Raw genomic sequence first — 15,655 nt, 5'->3', positions numbered from 1 at the left:
TGCCTGTAATCCCAGCACGTTGGGAGGCTGAGGCGGGCAGATCACTTGAGGTCAGGAGTTCGACACCAGCCTGGGCAACGTGGCGAAACCCTGTCTCTACAAAAAATACAACAATTAGCCAGGAGTGGTGGTGTGTGCCTGTAGTCACAGCTACTTGGGAGGCTGAGGCAGGAGAATTGCTTGAACTCGGAAGATGGAGGTTGCAGTGAGCTGAGATCATGCCACTGCACTCCAGCCTGGGTGATGGACCCACGCTCCGTCTCAAAAAATAAACAAAAAATAAATAACAAGGGGGTCGGGCATGGTGGCTCATGACTGTAATCCCAGCACTTTGGGAGGCCGAGGTGGGCGGACCACGAGGTCAGGAGATCGAGACCATCCTGGCTAACACGGTGAAACCCCATCTCTACTAAAAATGCAAAAAATTAGCCGGGCGTGGTGGTGGGCGCCTGTAGTCCCAGCTACTCGGGAGGCTGAGGCAGGAGAATGGCGTGAACCCAGGAAGCGGAGCTTGCAGTGAGCCGAGATCGCGCCACTGCACTCCAGCCTGGGTGACTGAGCGAGGGAGACTCCATCTCAAAAAAAAAAAAAAAAAGAAAACAGAAAATCCTTAAGCCGACCCGAATATAGATAACTATCTGGTGTTTATAAATGTACAACTTTAAATCAGAATGCAAATAGCTACTTATTCAAGAAATGGGTCTTGGACAACTGAGTAAACATTTGGAATAAGTTTGATCTTCACTTCAACCCATACAACCAAATAAATACTATATGGATTAAAAAAAAAAAGTTAAGTGTAGAAAATTTGCAAAAGCACACTGCTGAAAGAATATTAACCAAAGGTATACATCACAAAGGAAAAGACTGATTAATTTGGTTAGATACAATTTTTAAGCTTCTAAGGGCCAGAAACCATATTCAAAATGTTAGAAGAGAGAAACAAGAAAAGAATATTTGAAACATATTTGCCAAAGGACACTTTTTATGTAAGAAATCTTAGGAAGCAAGCTGGGAGCAGTGGTTCACACCTGTAATCCCAGCACTTTGGGAGGCCAAGGCAGGCAAATCACCTGAGGTCAGGAATTCGAGACCAGCCTGGCCAACATGGTGAAACCCAATCTCTACTAAAAACACAAAAATTAGCCAGGCATGATGACTCGCGCCTGTAATTCCAGCTACTTGGGAGGCTGAGGCTCAAGAATCGCTTGAACCAGCCATTTCTTGTTTCCTCAGTTATAGGCTCCACAAGCCTGAGACAAAAAGAGCATGCACTTTAGACTGACTACCTAGAGATTCGAATCTTGGCTCTTCCACTTTTCAGCTCTGTGACTGTAACTAAGAATCACGTTTCATCTCTCAGAGTCTCCGTTTCCTCATTGTGTTGTTGGAGGAATGATAGTAATGGATGAAATGCTGAATCACGTGTCTGGCACGTAATTGTTGCATTATTGTTGCTACTCCTACCCACCACCATCACCCTCACCATCATCAACACCATCATTACTGTCACTGTCACCATCTCCATCACTATAATCACCAACATCATTATCACCATCATCACCATCACGATCATCACCATCACCATTACCATCTCCATCATCATCACCACCATCAACATCACCATCATTGTCATCACCATCATCACCATCACCATCATCACCACCATCACCATTACCATCTCCATCATCATCATTATCAATATCACCATCATTGTCATCACCATCATCAATCACCACCGTCACCATTACCATCTCATCATCCATCACCGCCGATCCAGTATCTTCCGTCGAACATCATCACCCGTCATCATCACCGCCATCCGCCATTCCATTTCCATCCATTCCATCCACCATCCATTGTCCATCCATCCACGTCATCCATCCACCATCCATCATTACCAGTCACCATGCGTCTTTATTATCATCCACCACCATCATCCTTATCCTGCATTTATCCGTGCTGCACCATTATCACCCAGCATTTGCCACGTCCAATATCATCATCATTGTCATCACCATCATCATCATTACTATCACCATCATCATGTCCATCACCATTATCACCAGCATCATCACCGTCAGCACCATCATCATTATCACCATCATCTCCACCACCACCATTATAATAATCATCAATATCACCATCACCATCATAATTATCATTGTTATTACCACTGCCGCCATCATAATCATTATCATCACTATAATTACTATCCTCATCACCATCATTAACTTCATCACCACCATCATCACTATCATAATCAATATCATCACCATCACCATTATCACCATCACCACCACCATCATTATTATAATTATCATTCTTGTTGCTGTTATTATGTTCTATCATTAAGTTCATAATGATCCAGTCTGTGATAAGATGACACACTAGTGTGGGCTGCTAGCTTCCTCCCTACAACACCAACACAGGAGACACCACCGAAGAGAGATGGAAGCAAGGCATTGAGGGATTAATATAAAAACCGTGAGAAACCCTGCTGGTGAACAGGTACATGTGTTTGGGGGGGCCACAGTAAACCATAGGACAGGAGGGAGGTGGGCAGAAGGAGATTTACATTCCGTTTGTGCCTTTCCCCTTTATTGTCCTGGGAGGGTCAGTGTTAGTTTCATGTTTCAGGTGGCGTTGTTTGGAAGCAGACACAGAAACAGAGTTTTAGGTGCAAGATATTTCTTAGAGGTCAACACCTATGAAAGGAAAGGAGAGGAAGCAGGATGAGCAGAGAGGGAAATCACGGTGCATGGCAGATTCTCAACAAAGATGGTTGAATGAATAAAGACTTGAACTAGTGGAGTTATATGCCCAGAGTGAGGCAGTTAACTTCCATTTCTTCCTTCCATGAAGGTTTTTTTAGGTGTACACTTAATAACAAACAATAGCGAATATCATTTGAGTGCACACACACCAGACACTGTTTTCTAAGCACTTTACATGGGTTTGCTCTGAATTTCGAATTATTATCGTTGGCCAAGTGCAGTGGCTCACACCTGTAATCCCAGCTCTTTGGGAGGCCAAGGCGGGCAGATCACTTGAGGCCAGGAGTTCGAGACCAGCCTGGCCAACATGGTGAAAAAATACAAAAAATACCCAGGCAGGGTGGTACATGTCTGTAATCCCATCTATTTGAGAGGCTGAGGCAAAAGAATTGCTTAAAACCAGGGGATGGAGGTTGCAGTGAGCCAAGGTCGAGCCACTGCACTCCAGCCTGGGCGACAGAGTGAGACTCTGTCTCAAAAAAAAAAAAAAGGCAGAGTGCGGTGGCTCACGCCTATAATCCCAGCACTTTGGAAAGCCAAGAAGGGCAGATCACTTGAGGTCAGCAGTTCAAGACCAGCCTGGCCAATATGGTGAAACCCCGTCTCTACTAAAAATACAAAAAAAATTAACTGGGTATGGTGGCACATGCCTGTAATTCCAGCTACTCGGGAGGCTGAGGCACGAGAATGGCGTAAACACGGGAGGCGGAGCTTGCAGTGAGCCAAGATCATGCCACTGCACTCCAACCTGGGCGACACAGAGAGACTCCGTCTCAAAAAAAAAAAAAAAAATTAGCTAGGCATGGTGGCGCATGCCTATGATCCCAGCTACTCGGGAGGCTGGGGCAGGAGAATCACTTGAATCTGGGAGGCGGAGGTTGTAGTGAGCTGAGATCACTCCATTGCACTCCAGCCTGGAGCCTGAAACAGAGCCAGACTCTGTTTCAAAAAAAATAAATAAATGATCATCGTACCGAGTGAATAGATCAGACGAAGGAGGCTCAGATGTTAAACAACTTTCCCGTATGAGTAGTAAATAGTGGAGCATGGAACCTGGTTGGAAATAAACTGGACAGGTTCCTGATTGTACAAGCTTCCGTTCCAGCTGCAGAGAGAGAACAATGAATAAATTCCGGTAACAATGAATAAAGTCAAAAAGTGTCATGAGAATAGAATAAAGAAAGTAGCAGGGTGGGGAGCATGGGGAGGGAGGCCTGCCTGAGGTGACTTGTGACTTGTGACTCCAAGTCTAGAGAATGAGAAGGGGCATCCATGAAGATCCGGGAAGCAGAGGGAGCCTGGAACACAGAATGCTGAGCAGAGGGAACAGCATGTGCAAAGTCCCAGGGGCTGGAGAGAGGTCTGTCTGAAGGACAAAAAGGCAGCCTGTATGTTGGATTTGTTGGGAGGAAGATATAAAGCAGCGTTCATAACTTCGTAGTCCTGGGCCTGGCACCCAGCCCACACTGACTAACTGCAACAATTGTTATGACTTCATTCTAAGAGGTGGGCGCCTCTGCAGCTGCCCCCGGGGGGGCTGAGCTTTTGGAAGTCCCCTAGCCTTCGGATGTGACCATGGAACAAGCAACGTCTGCCGTGGGAACCTCTCCCAGGTCTGGCTCAGGAAAGCCTGGGAAGGTCCCAACCAGTCAGCCAGTCATTCTTCCTCACGTCCTCAAACATAGCCCTGGGGTCACCCACACCTACCTTCCAGGAAGAGGGCTGGAGATTCAGCACCCCTCCCATTCTCCTAAGACCTCTGTCAGATGACAGCTGACTGCTTTTTCTTTCTTTCTTTCTTTTTTTTTTTAACACAATAGTCACATTGGAGAACGGAACAACTAAAAAAAAAAAAAAGAAAGTGCTCAAAAGTCATTTTTATCCAAAATATTTGCATGTATTGACTACATATTTTATGCACACTGCAATGACTGCTGCTCAAGGCAGGGTTCTTAAGAAACTAACGGGCCAGGCGCGGTAGCTCACCGCTGTAATTCCAGCACTTTGGGAGGCCCAGGCGGGTGGATCACTTGAGGTCAGGAGTTCAAGACCAGCCTGACCAACATGGTGATACCCCGTCTCTACTAAAAATACAAAAATTAGCCAGGCGTGGTAGTGCACACCTGTAATCCCAGCCACTAGGGAGGCTGAGGTGGGAGGATCGCTTGAAGTTGGGAGGCAGAGGCTGCAGTGAACTGAGATCAGGTCACTGCACTCCAGCATGGGCAACAGAATGAGACCCTGTCTCAAAAAAAAGAAAAAGAAAAAAAGAAAGAAACTGAGGCCATTTATATTTTAATAGATGTTTGTGCCAACTAGGGGTAGAAACCCCTGAGTGGTGGAGCAAAGGCATTTAAACTGAACTCCCCACTACGGGAAGTGCCACAAGACCCAAGCCCCTGGTTATGAGATTGGGGGAAGGGCTATTCTGGTTAACCTGAAAATATGAGTGCAATTTTGTCTGATTTTGTTAGGAAGTGGAATCTAACTCTCAGGCCTTGAATCTGGGCTGGTTTTGTGATTTTGTGACTGGTAGAACCTGGTGTTGTATGAATGACAGCCTGGGAGATAGGAAAGGAGTGTCGGGGAGGGAGAGACGCAGAGAGAGGGAGATGGATAGATAGAATTATAGATAGATGGATGCATAGGTAGATGATGATAGATGAATAGATAGATAGATAGATAGATGATTATAGATATAGATAGATGATAGATATAGATAGATGATAGATAGATAGATAGATGATAGATATAGATAGATGATAGATAGATGATTGATAGATAGATATAGATAGATGATAGATAGATATAGATAGATGATAGATGATAGATAGATGATAGATAGAGATAGATGATAGATAGATGATTGATAGATATAGATAGATGATAGATATAGAGAGATGATAGATAGATATAGATAGATAGATAGATAGATAGATAGATAGATAGATAGATAGATAGAGATAGATGATAGATAGATAGATAGGTAGGTAGATAGATAGATAGATAGATAGATAGATAGATAGATAGATAGATAGATAGATAGATAGAGCCAGGCACAGTGGCTCAGGCCTGTCATCCTAGCACTTTGGGAGGCTAAGGTGGGAGAATCCCTGCAGTCCAGGAGTTTGAGACCAGTCTGGGCAACATAATGAGAACCTGTCCCTACAAAAAAAAATAAAAAATTAGTTGTGTATGGTGGTACACATCTGTGGTCTCAGCTACTTGAGAGGCTGAGCTGGGAGGATAACTTCAGCTTGAAAGGTTGAGGCTGCACTACGCTATGATGGCACCACTGCACTCAGCCTGGGTGACACAGCAAGACCTTGTCTCAAAAAAAAAAAAAAAAAAAAAAGATACATAAAAAAAATAGATACACATAGATAGATAAATAGATAGTTAGAGTCATAGGTAGACGGATGGATAGATGGATGGATGGATGGATGGATGGATGGACGGACGGACGGACGGACGGACGGACGGATGGATGGACGGACGGATGGATGGATGGATGATGTATTAGTCCATTCTCATATTTCTATAAAGAAATACCTGAGAGTGGGTAAATTATAAAGAAAAAGTGAGTAATTTATAAAGAAATGCCTGAGAGTGGGTAAATTATAAAGAAAAAGTGGGTAATTTATAAAGAAATGCCCGAGAGTGGGTAATTTATAAAGAACTGGCTCACAGTTCTACAGGCTGTACGGGAAGCAGGGTGCTGGTTTCTGGGGATGCCTCAGGGAACTTACAATCACGGCAGAAGGCGAAGAAGGAGCAGGCACGTCTTACATGGCAGGAACAGGAGCAAGAGAGTGAGGGAAGGAGAGAGGTGTCAAACACTTTTAAATGACAGGATCTCACGAGAACTCACTCACTATCACAAGAATAGCACAAAGGAGATGGTGCTAAAGCCAGAGGTCCCCAACCTTTTTGGTACCAGGGACCAGTTTCATGGAAGACAATTGGAAGGTGGTGGTTTCGGGATGATTCAAGAACATTACATTTATTGTGCACTATGATGCACTGTTATTATATTATTACTACATTGTAATATATAATGAAATTATTATACAACTGGGCCAGACCCAAGGCGGCTCACGCCTGTAATCCCAGCACTGTGGGAGGCTGAGGCGGGCAGATCTCTTGAGGCCAAGAGTGTGAGACTAACCTGGCCAACATGGTGAAACAAATACAAAAACGAGCCTGGCACAGTGGCACAAGCTTGCAGTCCTAGCTACCCAGGAGTCTGAGGTGGGAGAATCACTTGAACCCTGGAGGTGGAGGTTGCCATGAGCTGAGATGGTGCCATGGCACTCCAGCCTGGGTGACAGAGTGAGACCCTGTCTCAAAAATAAATATATAAATAAAATAAAGACAATTCAGAAAACAAAACGGGGGAGGTAAGGAGGGGAGCAGAGAGATAGAGGCAAAGTCCCTTGAGGGGGTACTGTTTGAGCAGACTAAATTAAGGATAAAGAACCAGATGTGCCCCCAGGATGACATCCACACACCTGTCCAGATGACCCAAACACAGGTTCTCAGCCCCCACCGCCCACCGCCCACCTGGGATTCCTGAGCCCTCTCCTGCTGACACCTGGCAGGGTGCTGAGCCCATAAGCGCATCGGAAGAGAGGCGCCCATGGCCATGACCCCTTGCCCACCCGCTAGACACCCTGCCCTTCCTCTGGGGTTCCCAGATGCCCTGGCACAGTGCTACCTGGAGGAAAAGGAAGAGCGTCAGCCAGGGGCAGCGTCTGCCTTGCCGGCCCAGCTGCTGGGGTGGGAGACCTCCTTCCCAGCCCTCTCCCTTCCAGGGCAACCAGAGGAGCAGCTGGAAAGTTCCAGGCTCAGGAAATGCAAATAGATGAATGGAGGGAAGTGGACAGGGACGCTACACCCATAGACTGGTGGGAATTGAGGCTGCCAGTCAAAAGTGCTGACCCTGGAGCCTGTCCCAGACCCTGTCCGCTGGGGAGCCAGGCTGAGAGCTGGGTGGCATTCTCGCTCCCCATCTACCCATGTCTACACAAAGTCCAGCTCATTTTGCCTCTCGAATTTCCCCCTAGAGTCACTCACTTTTCTCTCTCCTATGCCTGGGCCTCTGTCCTGTCTTCCTGAATGACAGCATTGCCACTTTGCCAGCTTCCAGGATTATACCCTCTATCCATTCCTTCCGTGTCCAGTTAGAAGGAGCTTTCTGAAACAAAGAGCAGACTTTGCCTCCTGTCTGCATAAAACCTCCCATGTCTCCCCCATTGGCTTAGGGACAAAACCGAAAGCTATGCCACTGGACCCAGACACAATGGCCTCTGTCTCCAGCTTCCCCCGCTATAGCCACTTTCCCTCTTGATTCTCCTTGTCGTGGATGGGAGCAATCACCTGTGGCCCTGTGTTTGTCCCAGGTCCCTCACATCCTTCAGGTATCTGCTGGACGCTGCTTCCTGAGGAAGCCTCCCTGGACTTCCCAGTCTGGGGCTCAGGGACTGCTTACCTGGGCTCTGATTATCACCCCTGCCATATTGCTTTGTGCTTACTGAATAATGCAGTGTGGGAAGGGAACTGCTGGGGCATGGCCCTGTGTCCCCTGATGAGTCTTCTGCAGGTGGTAGTGGTAGGCAGAGGTTGTCCACTACACCATCCGCATGAGTCCAGGTCACTGGCAGAGACAGGCAGGGTTAGCAATACGGTTGCCCGGCCCTCGGCCAATGTGCCTAACACAGATTCCCAGAGGCTGTCTCTCTCAACATGCTGTTAACAAAGCAGATGTTCTAAGAGGTTCTGCATGCTGCAGCCTCTGAGGGACAGTGTGTCACAGAATCTTGCCTCACTGAGCCTCAGCTTCCTCATCTACAGAACGGGGCCAATATGGCCAACAGGGCCTTCCTCCCTGGATGGTTGTGAAGATGGCATGAGATTAAATAAACTACATAGAAAGTGCTCAGAGAGGGGTGACCCCTCTTTTATGATTCATAACCAGAGCCAGACGTCACGCCAGGTCACATCTTGCCGTTGGAAGTACGTAAAGTAATGGCGCTGTGTGCTTCTGTGGACATCTCGTTATGAGAATGTTCAGTTCTTGGGTTATATTAAGATGCGGTTTTCCTGTTGAAGCCTCTAAAGTCCCTTGTGGTTTCTCTGGGGTCCAACAGCCTGAATGACAAAGAGAAAGAGCCCAGCCTGCTGTCCCACCACGTGTTACTATGAGAATTGGGGAACCAGCACCTGGGGACACCGAGGCTACTACAGAGTCCCTGAATTGGCTTGCTGCATTTAACAGATAAATATATAAGACACCCAGGTTCCTATATTTGGTCTGGCAACCCTATTTCTGAGTCCACAAGTGTGCTAGGTACTCTCACTTGTCTGAATAAGTAACATCTCCTGCATATATATAGATCTATTTTTCTTTTTCTTTTCTTTTCTTTTTTTGAGACAGGATCTCTCTCAATTGTCCAGGCTGGAGTGCAGTGATGCAATCATAGCTCACTGCAGCCTCCACCTCCCGGGCTTGAAGGATCCTCCCACCTCAGTTTCCTGAGTAGCTAGGTCAACAGGTGGGCACCACCATGCCTGGCTACTTTCCAAATTTTTTGTAGAGATGGGATCTTGCTATGTTGCCCAGGCTGATCTTGAACTCCTGGGCTGAAGTGATTTTCCTACCTCAGCCTCCCAAAGTGCTGGGATTACAAGCATGAGCCACTGTGCCCAGCCTAATTAGCTAATCTAAGCTTTTTGCCTACACACACAGACACACACACACACACACACACACACACACACACAGAGAGAGAGAGAGAGAGAGAGAGAGAGAGAACTGAAAGAGGACCAAAAGAAGAATAAAGAAGAATAGTCCAGCCAGGTGCAGTGGCTCACGCCTGTAATACCAGCACTTTGAGAGGCTGAGGCTGGAAGATCACTTGAGGTCAGGAGTTCGAGACCAGCCTGGCCAACATGGTGAAACCCCATCGCTACTAAAAACACAAAAATTAGCCGGGCATGGTGGCATGCGCCTGTAATTCCAGCTACTCAGGAAGCTGAGGCAGGAGAATCACTTGAACCTGGGAGGCAGAGGTTGCAGTGAGCCAGGATCGTGCCATTGCACTCCAGCCTGAGTGACAGATGGAGACTCTGTCCCAAAAAAAGGAAAGAAAAGAAAAAAGAAACAGTTAAAATGTTTCTTACAACGCTAAATGTACATTTGCCATAGGACCCAGAAATTCTATTCCTATGTATTTTACCGAGATAAATGAAAGCATATTCATATTGAAGCCTTGACATAAATATTTGTAGTGATATTATTCATAATTGCCAAGAAAAGATACAATTTGGCTGGGCGTGGTGGCTCACGCCTGTAATCCCAACACTTTGGGAGGCCAAGGTGGGAGGATCACGAGGTCAAGAGATTGAGACCATCCTGGCTAACATGGTGAAACCCCGTTTCTAAAAATACAAAAATTAACTGGGCATGATGGCACGCACTTGTAGTCCCAGCTACTTGGGAGGCAGGAGAATCGCTTGAATCTGGGAGGCGGAGGTTGCAGTGAGCCAAGATTGCACCACTGCTGGGAGACAGAGTGAGACTCCTTCTCAAACTAAAAAAAAGAAAGAAAGAAAGAAAGAAAAAGAAATGCCACTTGGGGTGGCCACCTGTTTTCCAGCTACTCAGGAGGCTGAGGTGGGAAGATCGCTTAAACCTGAGAGGTTGGGGTTACAGTGAGCTGAAAGTGTGCTACTGCACTCCAGCCTGGGTGACAGAGGGACACCCTGTCCCCTGCCCCCCCACAAAAAAAAAGAAGAAAGAAAAGAAAAGAAAAAAGAAAATATTAGAAATCACATGGACAAATTAAGTCTGTAGAATTTAATAAATAAATTTTCTAATTTCCAACATAATTTCGACTATAGTAAGACGATAATCAGATACATTCCTTTTTGTGGTTGCTATTGCCACACTCTTAGATATGAAGCAAACAGTTCCCTATTATTGAAATTCACACTCTCTAGGCTTCTGGGAACTATATTTTCATCATTCTTTGGCTCTTGGCTGTGCTTTTCTGAGACATGCCTGTTCACATCCTTTCTTTCTTTCTTTCTTTCTTTCTTTCTTTTTTTTTTTTTTTTTTTTTGAGGCCTAGCTCTGTTGCCCAGGCTGGAGTGCAATGGCGTGATCTCAGCTCACTGATGCAACCTCTGCCTCCCAGGTTCAAGCGATTCTCCTGCCTCAGCCTCCCAAGTAGCTGGGACTACAGGTGCCCACCACCTGCCCGGCTAAGTTTTGTATTTTTAGTAGAGACAGGGTTTCGCCATGTTGGCCAGGATGGTCTCGAACTCCTGACCTCAAGTGATCCGCCTGCCTCAGGCTCCCAAAGTGCTGGGATTACAGGCGTGAGCCACCACGCCCGGCTCCACATTCTGTCTTAATTTTTTATTTCTGTTGTGTCTTTTTCTTATCCATGTGTGAAACCTCTTTGTATATAAAGGTACTAACCCTTCTCAGACAACCATTTCATCTTTATTTATTGCTTTTGCGTATATTTCCCTGATAATTTATAAAATTATTGTTAGTTATAGTTAATGTATTTTTATTATAAGATTTTTAACAGATGTTTATGTAGGTTTGTTTGTTCATTTGTTTGTTTGTTTTGAGACAGGATCTTGCTCTGTCACCCAGGCTGGAGTGTGGTAGTGAGATCTCAGCTCACTGCAACCTCTGCCTCCAGGGTTCAAGCAATTCTCCTGCCTCAGCCTTCTGAATAGCTGCGATTATAGGTGCACGCCGCCACACCCGGTTAATTTTTGTATTTTTCATAGAGACAAGGTTTCTGCATGTTGGCCAGGCTGGTCTCTAACTCCTGGCCTCAAGTGATCCACCTGCCTCAGCCTCCCCAAGTGCTGGGATTACAGGCGTCAGCCACCGTGCCCGGCCACATTTATGTAGATTTTTATGTATTAAATATTTCTGTATTTTCATTCATAGCTTCTGGGTTTTCTTAGTTACACACACACGCACACACACCAATTTTTTTTTAAAAAAGCATGTTTTCAAGCCTCAATTGTAAAAATAGCCTTGTAGATCCCTTCTGTGATCTGTATTGGTCTATTTTTCACATTTCATCTTTAACCCGTCTGAAATTATGTTGTTTTCTCAGCACAGGAATATTTCGCTCTGCCACGTCTCTGTCGCAAGTAGGAGAAAAGGCCAGGTGTGGGTGGCTCACATTTGTAATCCCGGCACTTTGGGAGGCCGAGGAGGAAGCATCACTTGAGGCCGGGAGTTTGAGACCAGCCTGGGCAACCTAATGAGACTACTCCTTTACAAGAAAAAAATAAACGTGGTAGAAGGAAGGGCAAACCCGTGTCTCACACCCCACGGCCCTCACTAACTCAGGCAGCTGCCTGGCCCCTGTAAGCTCTGTGGCTTTCCACAATGGTCGGTTTATTTTTTTCTGTTTTGCTTTCTGTGGTCTTTCTGGCCAGAGGCGAAGCCACGGGGAAGTGCTGTCCCCACGTGGCCATCTCCATGATAGCAGCTACGGCTGGAAGAAAGGCTTTTTTTTTTTTTTTTTTTTTTTTTTTCTTTTTGAGCTGGAGTCTCGTTCTGTCACTAGGCTGGATTGCAGTGGTTCGATCTTGGCTCACTGCAATCTCTGGCTCCCGGGTTCAAGCGATTCTCCTGCCTCAGCCTCCCGAGAAGCTTGGACTACACACGTGTGCCACCATGCCCAGCTAATTTTTGTATTTTTGGTAGAGACGGGGTTTCACCATATTGCCCAGGCTGGTCTTGAACTCCTGGCCTCAAGATCCGCCCGCCTCAGCCTCTCAGGGTGCTAGGATTACAGGCACTGCACCTAACCAAAAGCATCTTTTAAAGCTGAAAGCAAAATGGGTTCACAGGCCCTTGCTTAAAACCCTCCGCGGGTGGCTGATGCCTGTAATTCCAGCATTTTGGGAGGCCGAGGTGGGAGGATCACTTGAGCCCAGGAGTTTGAGATCAGCCTGCACAATATAGCGAGACCCTGTCTCTACAAACAATAAAATAAGGCCGGGCAGGGAGGCTTATGCCTATAATCCCAGCATTTTGGGACACCAAGGCAGGTGGATCACCTGAGGTCAGGAGTTCAAAACCAGCCTGACCAACATGGTGAAACCCCGTCCCTACTAAAAATACAAAAGAAAAAAAATTAGCCAGGTATGGTGGCACATGCCTGTAATCCCAACTACTTGGGAGGCTAAGGCAGGAGAATCTCTTGAACCCAGGAAGCGGAGGTTGCAGTGAGCCAAGACTGCGCCATTGCACTCCAGACTGGGCAATAGGGTGAGACTCTGTCTCAAAAAGACAAAAAGAAAATAAAATAGCAGGGCGCAGCGTTGTATGCCTGCGGCCGCAGCTACTCCAGAGGATGAGGAGGGAGGCTGGCTTGAGCTTGGGAAGTCGAGGCTGCAGTGAGCTATGATCACACCACTGTACTCCAGCCTGAGTGACAGATGAGACCCTGTCTCTCAGAAAACAAGAACAAAAACTTTATTTATAAAAATAAGCATTGGGTTAAACTTGGCCTAAGGATTATAGTTTGCTGACCTATGTTCTATTGCATGTATTCTGCTGGACGTGGTGGCTCATACCTGCAATCTCAGCATTTTGGGACGCCGAGGCAGGTGGATCACTTGAGACCAGGAGTTTGAAATCAGCCTGGCCAACATGGTGAAACCCCATCCCTACTAAAAATACCAAAAAAAAAAAAAAAAAACAAAAAGTATCCAGGTGTGGTGGCACACACCTATAATCCCCAGCTACTCGGGTGGCTGAGGCAGGAGATTCGCTTGAACCTGGGATGCGTAGGTTGCAGTGCAGTGAGCCGAGATCGCGCCACTGCACTCTAGCATGGGAGATAGAGCGAGACTCCGTCTCAGAAACAAACACACACCACCACCAAAAAAAAAAAAAAAAGAAAGAAAGAAAGAAAAGAAAGAAAGAAAAACAAACAAAAAATCTAGCTGGGAGTGGTGGCTCACGCCTGTAATCCCAGCACTTTGGGAGGCCAAGGTGGGTGGATCACCTGATGTCAGGAGTTCGAGACCATCCTGACCAACATGGTGAAACCCTGTCTCTACTCAAAATACAAAATTAGCTGGGCGTGGTGGCAGGTGCCTGTAATCCCAGCTACTTGGGAGGCTGAGGCAGGAGAATTGCTTGAACCCAGGAGGTGGAGGTTGCAGTGAGCAGAGATCGCGCCGTTGCATCCCAGCCTGAGCAACAACAGCGAAGCTCTGTCTCAAAAAAAAAAAAAATCGGTTAAAATAGGCTGGGTGCAGTGGCTAATGCCTGTAATCCCAACACTTTGGGAGGCTCAGATGGGAGGATTGCTTGAGTCTAGGAGTTTAAGACCAGCCTGGGCAACATAATGAGATCCCTTCTGTACAAAAAAATTAAAAATTACCCAGGCATGGTCGCACCTGTAGTCCCAGTTACTCGGGAGACTGAGGCAGGAGGATGGTTTGAGTCTGGGACATTGAGGCTGCAGTGAGCTGTGATTGCACCACTGCACTCCAGTCCGGGTGACAAAGACCCTGTCTCAAAAACAAACAAACAAACAAAACAAACAAACACAAAGGGTTAAAATATAGAATTGAATCATGTCTTTTGCAGCAATATGAATGGAACTGTAGGCTGTTACCATCTTAAGTGAAACAGTTCGGAAATAGAAAGTAAAATACCACATGTTCTCACTTATACGTGGGAGTTAAATAATGCGTATGCACGGTCAGAGTGCGGAATTTTAGACAGTGGAGACTCGGAAGGGGTAAAGGAGGATGGGTGGGAGGGAGTAAGGGATGAGAAATGACTTAATGGGTACAATGGACATTACTTGGGTGATGGTTACACTAATGCCCAGGCTTCCTGCTGTGCAATCTATCCATGTAATAAAATTGCCTTTATACTCCTTAAATGTATACACATTTTTAAAGTCATCTTTTAAATTAAAAAAATAATGGTTAAGGCCAGGCATGCTGGCTCACGCCTGTAATCCCAGCATTTTGGGGGGCCAAGGCGGGCAGATCTCTTGAGGTCAGGAGTTCAAGACCAGTCTGGCCAACAGGATGAAACCCCATCTCTACTAAAAATACAAAACGTTAGCCAGGTGTCGTGGCAGGTGCCTGTAATCCCAGCTACTCGGGAGGCCGAGGCAGGAGAATTGCTTGAACCTGGGAGGCGGGGGTTACGTGACGGTGAGTCGAGATCCTGCTACCGCACTCCATGCACTCCAGACTGGGCGGCAGAGCGAGACTCCGTCTCAACAACAACAACAACAACAACAAAAAAAAAAGGTAAAAGGGTAAATTTTATGTTGTGTGTCTTTTCCCACCAACGCAAGCAGTAAAGGGTAGAGCAGGTGGCGGCCCTCTCTGCAGGCTGGACAGGGTGGTAGAAGGGAAGGAAAGGAGCCAGGTGTGCACAGCTGAGGGGTGGCCTCTGCATTCAGCCTCCAGGAGGCCAGTGTCAGGTGTCCAGGGGGCAGTGGGGACAGAGTCCAGGGCTCAGAGAGTGGGGAAGCATAGACAGGAAGTGTGGACGGCACTCCCAAACAGCAGAGAATATTTGTTTTTTTTTTTTTTTTTTTTGAGACGGAGTCTCGCTCTGTCACCCAGGCTGGAGTGCAGTGGCCGGATCTCAGCTCACTGCAAGCTCCGCCTCCCAGGTTCACGCCATTCTCCTGCCTCAGCCTCCCGAGTAGCTGGGACTACAGGCGCCCGCTACCTCGCCCGGCTAGTTTTTTGTATTTTTTAGTAGAGACAGCGTTTCACCATGTTAGCCAGGATGGTCTCAATCTCCTGACCTCGTGATCCGCCCGCCTTGGGCTCCCAAAGTGCTGGGATTACAG

This window comes from Papio anubis, chromosome 20, assembly GCF_008728515.1.
Source record: "Papio anubis isolate 15944 chromosome 20, Panubis1.0, whole genome shotgun sequence".
In the NCBI taxonomy this organism is placed as follows: domain Eukaryota; kingdom Metazoa; phylum Chordata; class Mammalia; order Primates; family Cercopithecidae; genus Papio; species Papio anubis.
The sequence above is the reverse complement of the archived record's forward strand: the minus strand, read 5'-3'. Positions refer to the sequence as shown.